Source organism: Pseudophryne corroboree, chromosome 2 (assembly GCF_028390025.1).
Source record: "Pseudophryne corroboree isolate aPseCor3 chromosome 2, aPseCor3.hap2, whole genome shotgun sequence".
NCBI classification, from domain to species: domain Eukaryota; kingdom Metazoa; phylum Chordata; class Amphibia; order Anura; family Myobatrachidae; genus Pseudophryne; species Pseudophryne corroboree.
The window spans coordinates 362,343,230-362,355,521 of NC_086445.1; the positions used below are offsets into that span (position 1 = coordinate 362,343,230).

Genomic DNA, 12,292 nt, shown 5'->3' on the forward strand with positions numbered 1-12,292 from the left:
CACCACGAGAGTCTTTTAAATTAGAATCTATAACTGATTATTTAAAAAGACAAAAGCAGTATGTTACATATGGAAACATTTGCAAATACTGTATATTTATGAATAACTTTAGCTGCATTTCCAGTTTTGGTCAGTGTATTTTAGCTATATGTAAATCCCTATGAAGCATGATCTTCTGGGATTTGGTGTAAGCCAGAATGGTCTGGACTTCGGAACGCCGGAATGGCTCACTGCAGCGACCTCTGCCGATGTGGAGCTCTCTGTACGCAACTCTGTGCACCGTTTGCTGTGTAACAGCTATCACATACATGGGGACGGACACAGAGAGCGCCACAGCAGCAGAGGTCGCTGCAGGGCCTCTGCTGCTGTGGCGCTCTCTGTGTCCGTCCCCATGTATGTGTTTCAGAGTCTGGATCGTTCTGGCTGGTTTGCTCCTAGTCCATCTGCCCGAGTGCAGCAGCTGCTGGTCAGGAAGAGGCTGTAATATCTCCATGCACTGTTTCCTGTGTGACAGCTGTACATACACTGCTGCGTACAGAGAGCTCCACAGCAGAGCAAGTTGCTGCAGGGATAATGGGGGTCATTTTGAGTTGATCGCTTGCAAACGCTATGCCGCCACCCACTGGGAGTGTATTTTAGCTTAGCAGAAGTGCGAACGGTCGTATCGCGGAGCACCTGCAAAAATTTTTGTGTAGTTTCAGAGTAGCTCAAAACCTACTCAGCGCTTGCGATCACTTCAGACTATTCAGTTCCGGATTTGATGTCACAAACCCGCCTAGCGTTTGCCCAGCCACGCCTGTGTTTTTCCGCACACTCTGTGAAAACGGTCAGTTGCCACCCAGAAACGCCCACTTCATGTCAATCACTCTGCGGCAAGCAGTGCGACTGAAATGTATCGCTAGACCCTGTGCAAAACGACATCGTTCGTTGTGCCCGTACGTTGCGCATGCGCATTGCACCGCATACGCATGCGCAGAACTGCCATTTTTTAGCCTGATCGCTGTGCTGCGAACAAATTCAGCTAGTGATCAACTCGGAATGACCCTCAATGTCCTGTGTTCCGGAGTTCAGACTGTTCCGACTGTTCCGACTTTCACCCAGTCCCTGTTCTTCTGCAATCTTTTTTTGCTTGTGATTAGGGCCGTCTTTCTTTTGATAGAGCTCAGCATTGAAACAGGATCTATGTATTGAAGAAATCTTAGCCTTAAGTCGGGTACACACTAGAATTATCTCAGCCTGATATGTCATTTCCAGCCAAATCGGAACAATATATCGGCCAGATCATTCAGTATGTCCCTGTGTTCGCTCGCTCCCGCGGGTCGTTAGCGATGTTCTGCTTGGCCCTTACACAGGGTCAACCAGAAGACAACACTATTGATGCCATGATGCTAAATGCAGCATGTCATAGTCCGTCACTCTCTTTTCTCCTGCATCATGAAAGTGTGTATGCCCTTGCCGACGCAAGATCCTGTCGCCCACCGGATCGGCCGGCTACACATCATTCTGATGTGAAGTTGGCTGTAGTGTACAGACGAGCCCATATCTGGCAAAGTACATGCCTTCAGCAGTACATGTGTTTACTCATACATTTTACAAATCTCACTGAAAAACTGAAATTAGAGTTGCTTTTCTAGTTGCCTTTTAGGGCTTAAGAGATTCTTTAATGATATAGCAGGTTGAGCTTTTAAAGATGTAAAACTAAAGTTTACATACACACTCACTGTAAAAGTTTGAAACTACTTCTAACACTGCTGAAGTAAGTTCATGCAAGACAAGCGTTGCAGGGCTGCATTAGTAGCACAGCACTCACTGTGGAGCGAATCACAGTGTGTGGGTGGAGCATGTTCCCTATGCTATCATATGCTGAATGCTGATGTGCTCCTTATGGGGCAGATGTATTAACCTGGAGAAGGGATAAAGAAGTGATAAAGCAGTGATCAGTGCAAGGTGATAACGCACCAGCCAATCATTACGGATTTGAAAAATTACAGTTAGGAGCTGATTGGCTGGTGCGTTATCACCTTGCACTGATCACTGCTTTATCACTTCTTTATTCCTTCTCCAGGCTTAGTACATCTGCCCATTTGTCTCATAATCTTTTGGGTGTGGTTCATACTGTCGACAGTGTCTAGGTCGACCATGTCTGGGTCGACCACTATAGGTCGACAGTAACTAGGTCGACAGGGATGCTAGGTCGACAGGGTCTCTAGGTTGACATGGTCTAGGTCGACAGGTCAAAAGGTCGACATGAGTTTTGAATGTTTTTTTGGTGTCGTTTTCTCCGTACAGTGGGGGTAATTCTGAGTTGATCGGAGCAGGAACTTTGTTAGCAGTTGGGCAAAACCATGTCCACTGCAGGGGGGGCAGATATAACATGTGCAGAGAGAGTTAGATTTGAGTTTGGTGTGTTCAATCTGCAATCTAAATTGCAGTGTAAAAATAAAGCAGCCAGTATTTACCCTGCACAGAAATAAAATAACCCACCCACATCTAACTCTTTCTGCACATGTTATAGCTGCCACACCTGCAGTGCACATGGTTTTGCCAAACTGCTAACAAAGTTCCTGCTGTGATCAACTCAGAATTACCCCCAGTGACCGGGAACCCCAATTAGTGCACCATGCTCGCCATGCTTCAGGCAAAGCGCCTCGCTGCGCTCGGCACAGGTTACTATTCCCAGTCGTAGTCCGCGTGGATTGTTAAGTATGAAAAAGTAAAAAAAAAAGAATAAAAATGTGACCTGTCGACCTTGAACATGTCGACCTAGAGACCCTGTTGACCTTGACACCATGTCGACCTAGTTACTGTCGACCAATAGTGGTTGACCTAGTTACTGTCGACCTAGAGACCGGATCCCAATCTTTTACCCATGTAGTAAATTTGTCAAAATATATAAACAGCCATAATCATCTCTTTACATAGAAAGTTGGGCATGTACTGCTTCTTATTTTTGTCTATCATATTCAGCATCTACAGCTGATTAAATAATAATAGACTCTGGAGATCTGCATCCATTGACAAGAGATTGGTAAGTGTTTAAACATGGAATGTTGTACATGCAGCAAAACCGTGCTTACTAAGATTTCTCACAATAAATTTTGCATAGTAGGCTACCTATCTCATCAGGTTATCACTTGACTTTTTTGTTTGTTTTTATCCATCAAATTCAACTGAAATGTCAATCACTTCACATATTCTCATCCTCCAGGGCCCAAGAACAGCAGTATGGTACTATTATGCTGAGCACACACAGAATGTATGTGTTTCTGTTTACAGTCCTTAATAGACAGCTGCTGGTGTCAGGTTTTATAACTGGCCCATTACTGAATGGGTGAACAACCCGACACCAGCACCTGCCTCATCAAAACTATACATTGAGCTATGCTATTTACTGTCCAATTTAATGTTGTCTATACCTTATTTCAATTTTTGAATGCTAAATAATGACCACATATAGGGCCTAATTCAGACCTGATCGAAGCAGCAAATTTTTTAGCAGTTGGGCAAAACCTTGGGGGTCATTCCGAGTTGATCGCTCGCTGCCGATTTTTGCAGCGCAGCGATCAGGTAAAAAAATGGCAAAACTGCGCATGCGTATGCACCGCAATGCGCATGCGCGTTGTACGGGTACAAACAGCATCGTTGCTGTGCAATGCTACTAGCGACGATTCCATTCGCACAGCCGATCGCAAGGAGATTGACAGGAAGAGGGCGTTTATGGGTGTCAGCTGACCGTTTTCTGGGAGTGTTTGGAAAAATGCAGGCATGTCCAAGCGTTTGTCTGACGTCAATTCCGAGACATGACAGACTGAAGTAATCGCAGCGGCTGAGTAAGTTATGTGCAACTTTTTTTGTAGTGCTCGGCTGCACAGGCAAAATACACTCCCCTATAGGCGGCGACTATATGAACGCAGCGCTACAAAAAATAGCTAGCGAACGATCAGGTTTGAATGACCCCGATGGTTTTGTCCTTCTGCTAACAATCAGGTCTGAATAAGGCCCACAATGTATTACTCTACTGTAAGCATTTTTGGGATTTGGTTCAGGATAGTTTTCCTGTACATGATGTGTTTTGTTCACAAGTTAGAAAGTCATTCTGTTCTGGTTTCTGTGGATACTTCAGCAGAACCTATGAGAAAGTACTGTCAGCCCTGGAAGTACTCTTAAGGCCAGTACTGACAGGAGAGATGTGTGCTGAGCGATCTTAACACAGACCGCTCAGCACACATCTCTCCCCCCACTCAGCACTGCGCGATGTGCTGAGCGAGGGGGGCCGACGACGGGGGGCCGCTCACTTCACACAGCGCTGAAGTGAGCGACCCGCTAGACTGAGCCTGCATGCAGGCTCAATCTAGCACCGGCGATAGCGATGCACGGCCTATCGCTGGGGGGCAAACACACGGCAGATCCGTGCTTAAAATCATAGCATTCAAGTCAGATTGCTTAGATTTTAAACACGGATCTCTCCGTGTGTTCCCCCCTGTATCCATTTTCTTATACTACACCGTCTGGATAACATATTGTAATGCATTGCCAGATGTTAGAAGCTGGAGTACACTGCATGCTTTGAAAAAATTTGGACTGATCTCCTGGATTGTTGATAAATGTTACCCAGTTGTTGTACTGCTGGAAATAATTCCATTTAATGCTTGTCCTGGGACCACTGTTGCTTGTGCTTGTATGTTGCTCATTCTGTTATTCAGTAGCCCTTCTCATGTCTTATATTTTTATACATGTACTGTAATCAAGAACATAAATTGATTGCTGTTGTTAGAAGTTCTGCAGCGGTGGGTGGATGGCTAGAGGAAAGGCCATAGAGCACAATTTTTGCAATTGAAGGGGCACATTTGTAGGTGGGTGTTCCTGTCTCTAGGATTTGCTGGACTCTCCTATAAATCTAATTAAATGGTTTGTCCTGAAGTTTCCCCCCAATATGAAGGACTTATATTATAGTTACACCAAGCATGATGTAATTCATGCACAATTGGAAGCATATGAAAGGGGATCACCTTGTTACTAGCCCAAGTGTCGTCCTGGTTATGTACTACATGATGAAACAACAGGATACTGGGGCAGGAGAGGTACTTGGCCACCTGTAAGCTACACACAGGGTCCTGGGGGTAGATGGTAAGTGTGGATGGACCGGGTTCCCATCCATTTGGCATAGACCAGGTCTTATAGGCTTCTTAGCCCAAGAAGCTGCTTCATCAGCCAGCACCTGGTTGCTGGGTTTAAAGCAGAGTCTCTCCCATTAGTCAGGGCTCCTGAAGGCAGTTAGTGTCCAGGTGATAGGCCTGCTAGGGACAGTGGGATCCGGAAGACTGGGGCACTAGTGTCAGGATGCCGGGACCTGAAGGGTTCCTTATTAAGTAAAAGGGAGTGAGGCAGGGCCTAACCTCCCTGGTTGTTTATACTAAAGACAGTGTTCTTTGTTTTATGTATTTCTCTGTATTTGAACAACCTGAATAAAAGGTATTTGTTGTTTTTGCACAAGCCTGGAGTCGATCGCTGGTGGAATTTTTGTAGCAGAGCACATTCTAGTAAGACTCCTGTTACAATACAAAATAACCAATTTAAAGATTGTGAATACTACTGCTGTAATAGGCGGGAAGTAACAGGCTAATGGTGACAAAATGGTAGCTAGCTCAACCATGAAACTGATATTGAGAAGAATTTAAGTGACGGTAATGGGAATATTTATGATTGGTGTCTGCGGTGGCCCTGAAAGTATATTTCCGTATGACAACATATAGTTATTATAATGACTCTGATAGGATCCGATCCCAGCCAAGAGGATCCCAATCTCTAATGACAGCTATGATAGGGTTGCTATATTTCACAAATAAAAAAACAGGACACATTCGCTGGCATCCTGCCGGTACAGTCGACGTGCACCGCAGCCTGGTGCTGGGACAGAGGTTGCATCACTGCTTACACGGAAGCAGCAGTTATCCAATAATATGTGTAGAACGGTAACTAGACACCCTGTGCCAGAAAGAGAATTGGTGCCCCTCCATATTCAAAACAGGGACAGTGCTCACCGAAGGCGTGGCTTCATGGGGGCATAGCCTAATAGGAAAGCGGTGTGGTCACAGAATAGTCACAGAATAGTACCAATTTACATTACACCACACAGCAGTGTCCATTATTCACATTGCACCAACCAGTAGTGTCCATTATTCACATTACACCACACAGCAGTATCCTTTATTCACAGTACACCACACAGAAGTGTCTGTTATTTACATTACACTACACAGCAGTGTCTATTATTCACATTACACTACACAGCAGTGTCCGTTATTCACATTACACCACACCACACATTAGTGTCCGTTATTCAGATTACAGAACACAGTAGTGTCCGTTATTCACATTACACCACAGAGTAGTGATTGTTATTCACATTACACCACACAGTAGTATCCATTATTCACAGTGGTGTCCATTAGTAACATTACACCGCATTTTAGTGTCTGTTATTCACATTTCAGCACGCATTAGTGTCCGTTATTTACATTACACCACACAGTAGTGTCCGTTATTCTCATTACACCACAAAGCAGTGTCCATTATTCACATTACACCACACAGTAGTGTCCATTACTCACATTACACCATACAGCAGTGTCCATTATTCACATTACACCAAACCACACATTAGTGTCCGCTATTCAGATTACACCAGACAGCAGTGTCCGTTATTCACATTACACCACACCACACATTAGTGTCCGTTATTCAGATTACACAACACAGTAGTGTCCGTTATTCACATTACACCGCAGAGTAGTGATTGTTATTCACATTACACCACACAGTAGTATCCATTAGTCATACGAAGATGGCATTAATGGGACCAAGCTCCAAATAGTTACGTTTTTCAGAGCTTGGAGAATTGACCTTGAGCTGGAGGATAATGGGAATTATAGTCTATAGCAGGCTTTTTCAACCAGTGTGCCGTGGCACACTAGTGTGCCGCGACCAGTTGCAAGGTGTGCCGCGGAGCCAGAGCAGCTTCCAGCACCTTCAGAGTGAACTGTTGGCCCGGGCTGTTCTTAGAGGATCATTCATGCTCCGGCTGTGACCTATGCCTTGATGACGCAGCGGTGTGATATCATAGGTCACGGCCACCGCATCTCACCACCCAGCCAGCCCACCCGCCTGCATACACATCTTCCAGTTCCCGCCTGCATCCACAGCTTTCCTTGCCCACCCACATCCACACCTGCCCGACCGCCCGCTGCTCAGTATTCGCAGCACTCCACTGTGAACATCCTCCGCCACTGAGGGACAGGGAGGAGGACAGCTGACCGGTATGGGCTAATATTTGTTATGTTATTTCTCCTGTGGGGAGCAATAGGATTTATGGATTTATGGGGGGAACAATGTGAATAATTCATGTGGGGAGCAAAAGGATTTATGTGGGGAGAAATGTGATTGATTTATGTGTGAGCAACATGATTTATGTGGGGAGCAATGTGATTAATTTATGTGGGGAGCAATAGGATTTATGTAAGGAGCAACATGATTTATGTGCAATGTGATTGTTTTTTCTGTGTAGGCCGATGTGTGTGTGTGGATTTTTTATTACTGTGAGGGCCAATGTGTGTTTTTTAGTTTTTTTGCTGTGGGGAACGGATGGTGTGCCTTGGCAATTTTAAAATATTGTTTGGTGTGCCGTGAGTGAAAAAAGGTTGAAAATCACTGGTCTATAGCTTTAGTTTGTCCTGTGCAGTAAATAGCTCCAATATATTATGTGTTAGGTTCTTTTTAAATAGGCAGGTTACTTATAAAAGGAGAATTTATCAATAAGATAAAAAATCGGGCGCTTTAATGAGCTGTTTAATTAAGCTGCTGCTAAATATTCGGGATAGTCACACCCAAATTATATTACAAACCAAAATTATATTATATATATATTTTATGGTTCTTTTTTTAGGTTACTTATAAAAACATATATTGTTTTTTTTTTTTTTTTTTCGGGAGAAATTATTGGTTAAATAAATCCCCAAGAGAGAGGTTCTAAAGGGAAGTACCATACTGTATATCATGGATCCAACTAAAAATGTGAGGAGCTAGTGTTAAATCATATAGACAGCAAGTATGAGGGTAGCAAGTGGTATGTTCTGGGAGATCAGTGGGTGATAGGGTATGGGGGCAGTGGTGGAGAGCCTCATATGTCAGTGGATCTTGTGGCAAGACTTTATAGATAGTAGTGTATAATATACAGTATATAATATATAACTAGATGTGATTATCTCTTGCACAGTCCTCTTTTGGTTTGCTTCACCTTCCCCCACGACATATCATTTGGAGCATTACATAGACTGACCATTGGTTTTAGTTTTACATTTTGTTACTTGATAAATAGATTTATCTGTCTTCCATTGGGTATATCATGTGTCAATGCATCACAAAACTACCATGCCATGCATTCTGGAATTGTTTTACTTTTACCTCTTTCATTCCATTTTAAAAAAAGTTGTATATTTATTGCTGAGTCTAAACCATTAGTTTAGTGTTTGTTGTTGGGGTAAAACATTAATAGGCAAGATATGTGAAAAACCCTGTGGGATAACCATTAATTGTAACAGGTTACTGAACCATGAATTGAAAGTGCATTTGCCAGAATGTCATTCCATCATAAGCATTGTAATATGTAAATGTTCCCAGCTCCCAGGAATCTCAATTGTAAGTACAGAAAGTCTTCAATGCCTTTAACATTACACTCTACATACATTTTTTTTCTATTGCGATCAAAGCTTACCTCATATATAGGGGGGGAGGAGGTGGATCCAATTAGAAGTGAAAAAACATTGGGTGCAAAAAACGTCCATTTTTCTATTTTTTTTGGGATGTTTCACCAATATTTTTTTACAGGTTATCCAATTTGGATCACCCGTAAAAAGTGGGACAATTAGAAATGGTAAATTACAGCGGGTAATTGTATACTCCCCATAGCTTCTTTTAAACACTAGACACTTGGCACATTGTCACTTTTGAAATTGGTGTAACCAATAATTTAGAAGGAACTAGCTGAATACTCATGCTTCGCTACGGAATTCCTGGTAAAGTAATTAGACTTACAACAGGACATGCTCCAGGCATTCCAGAGTTATGCTGGAACCAGTGCCGTTTCTAGCGGCGGACGAGCCGTGCAACCGCACGGGGCACCCGCCGCGGCACTTTGTGTGTCCTTATCTCCTCTTCTCCCTCTTCCCGAGCACTCCTGCTCGGGGGGCGGAGTTTTGCGGAATGACGCGTTTGCGTCGTGACGTCACGACGCAAACGCGTCATTTCGCGAAGCCCCGCCCCCCGAGCAGGAGCGCTCGGGAAGAGGGAGGAGAGGAGATAAGCCTGGAAGGAGGAGGCGGCCGGCGCGAGGGACGTGAAGCGGCCGGACCCGAAGAGCGGGAAGATGTAAGTATTATCTCTCTCTCTCCCCCTTCCTCCCTTCCCCACTTGACACCTGCCTGCCGCACTGTGTAAAATGGGGGCACCTGCCTGCGTACTGTGTAAAATGGGGATACCTGCCTTCCGCACTGTGTAAAATGGGGGCACCTGCCTGCCGCACTGTGTAAAATGGGGGCACCTGCCTGCGTACTGTGTAAAATGGGGGCACCTGCCTGCGTACTGTGTAAAATGGGGATATCTGCCTGCCGCACTGTGTAAAATGGGGGCACCTGCCTGCGTACTGTGTAAAATGGGGATACCTGCCTGCCGCACTGTGTAAAATGGGGGCACCTGCCTGCCGCACTGTGTAAAATGGGGGCACCTGCCTGCGTACTGTGTAAAATGGGGGCACCTGCCTGCGTACTGTGTAAAATGGGGATATCTGCCTGCCGCACTGTGTAAAATGGGGGCACCTGCCTGCGTACTGTGTAAAATGGGGGCACCTGCCTGCGTACTGTGTAAAATGGGGGCACCTGCCTACGTACTGTGTAAAATGGGGATACCTGCCTGCGTACTGTGTAAAGTGGGGATACCTGCCTGCGTACTGTGTAAAATGGGGATACCTGCCTGCATACTGTGTAAAATGGGGATACCTGCCTGCCGCACTGTGTAAAATGGGGATATCTGCCTGCCGCACTTTGTAAAATGGGGACACCTGCCTGCCGCGCTGTGTAAAATGGGGGCACGTGCCTGCCGCGCTGTGTAAAATGGGGACACCTGCCTGCCGCGCTGTGTAAAATGGGGACACCTGCCTGCCGCGCTGTGTAAAATGGGGACACCTGCCTGCCGTACTGTGTAAAATGGGGACACCTGCCTGCCGCGCTGTGTAAAATGGGGACACCTGCCTGCCGTGCTGTGTAAAATGGGGGCACGTGCCTGCCGCGCTGTGTAAAATGGGGACACCTGCCTGCCACGCTGTGTAAAATGGGGACACCTGCGTGCCGCACTGTGTAAAATGGGGGCACGTGCCTGCCGCGCTGTGTAAAATGGGGACACCTGCCTGCCGCGCTGTGTAAAATGGGGACACCTGCCTGCCGCGCTGTGTAAAATGGGGACACTTGCCTGCTGTAATGTGTAAAATGGGGACTTTTTATTTTTATTTTTTCCCCCCTGTGGTGGGCGTGATGATATCAGACGAGGCCATGCCCACTTTAATGAGACCACGCCCATTTTAATCAGGCCACACACCCTTGTCGGGGGCATGCTTTTTCTTTTTATAGCTATGTGGGGGGGCACGTTATTTTTTTTAGAGCAATGGGGTAGGGGGCGCATTTTGAAATCTCGCACGGGGAGCCAAATTGTCTAGAAACGGCCCTGGCTGGAACATACATACACACATCCATTTTCCATTTTTATATATATAGATAGATAAAATGGAGGGAGGATAGCCCTACAGACACAATGCTGCATGTAATACTGATCTATAGGATCATAGTGGGATAAAGGGCTTTACGTTCCAGCTCATGGACCATCTGGGGAGGCATAAAATACAAAATATTAGGGTAGAAGGACCCTCCGGCTTGCCAGGGACCATCCCACTTCACCGAGGCTACCACCATGGCCACAGCCCAGGGGTGAGAAATACAGTGGGGTGCGTACCGGGCTCGAACTTGGGGATCCGGGCCTGGAAGTCTGCTCCCTCACTCATGCCCACATCTGCAAAGGAAAACAGGAGACGCCTATAGCGGAGAAGGCCGGCCAGACCCGGCCACACACTCACACTCAGGCGGGAGAGGGGAGGTGGGGGAGGCTCATTTACTCAGTCCGAGGCTACCACCGTGCTCGTCGTCGCTCCCGCTCTCCTCCGAGCAGTGTCCGTTGGATGCACTGGACGGGCTCTTGGAGCCATTGGAGCGCCTCTTGGCCAGGATCTTGGCCAGGAAGTCGGTGCTTCTGTCCAGCATGCCTGGCATTGCGGCTCCCGGGGTAGTCGTTGGCGACTCCTTTTTAGTAGGTAGATAGAGGCTCCGGGCTGCCAACAGCGCACTCACACGTAGCCTCAGCACACCGCCAGGTAAGGGGTATCACTGCGCCCACCAAGCGTGTCCTGCGTACACCTCACACAGGTGGCCCGGCGTGATCAGAGGGACGAGTGGGGTTACAGGAGGCGTTGAACCGTGGTCGTATCACAGGCAGCGATGCTGGCCGCGCCTGGGCTTATTCATCTCCGCGACCATGAAAACTATGGATTTTTACATGTCACTACCTTCCCACCCCTACCCCTAGGGGTGTCTTATCCCCACAGTATTTTTTTTCCAGGTTGTAAGTCATATGTGTACCAAGTTTGGTGTACATAGCTCAAGGCATTCTAGAGTTTTGCTGGAACATATATACATACACACACATCCATTTTTATATACAGTATATAGATTATTTCAATGTTGTATTTCTCCGTGAAATTTAATGTACCGGTATATTAAACAGAGATGAGCGGGTTCGGTTTTACTCGGTTCTCAAAATGGCATCTTATTGGCTCACGGATGTCACGTGTTTTGGATAGTCAATAAGATGCCGATTAGAGAACCGAGTAAATCCGAGTAAAACCCGAACCCGCTCATCTCTAATATTAATCAAATTGTTTTTAATGGTTTATAATAAGAGTGCCCCCAACAATAACAGTTTATTTTCCCTTTTTTGTGTGCATACTGTTTAAACTGTAGCGGAGCACCAGAAACCACTCTATGGTGATTTCAATTAGCCGCAGCAAATTACCGTGGCTAATTAACCCCCTACATGGCTATCCAAGTAACCCCGAAGCGCTACCGGCTGCAACATTTATCTGGGATTTTTTCTTGGGACTCGATGAGACCCCTAAACAAAATCCCCGAAAAGTGCT

The 12,292-nt window shown here is 45.9% G+C and overlaps 2 protein-coding genes across 2 annotated transcripts in view; one reads left to right on the plus strand and one right to left on the minus strand.

The window, feature by feature from the left end:
- Positions 1–12,292, minus strand: part of COL4A2 (collagen type IV alpha 2 chain) — a 711,921-nt gene that overhangs the window by 420,448 nt on the left and 279,181 nt on the right. The gene's annotated exons all lie outside the window — the stretch shown is intronic.
- Positions 1–12,292, plus strand: part of COL4A1 (collagen type IV alpha 1 chain) — a 262,582-nt gene that overhangs the window by 1,201 nt on the left and 249,089 nt on the right. The window lies entirely within an intron of this gene.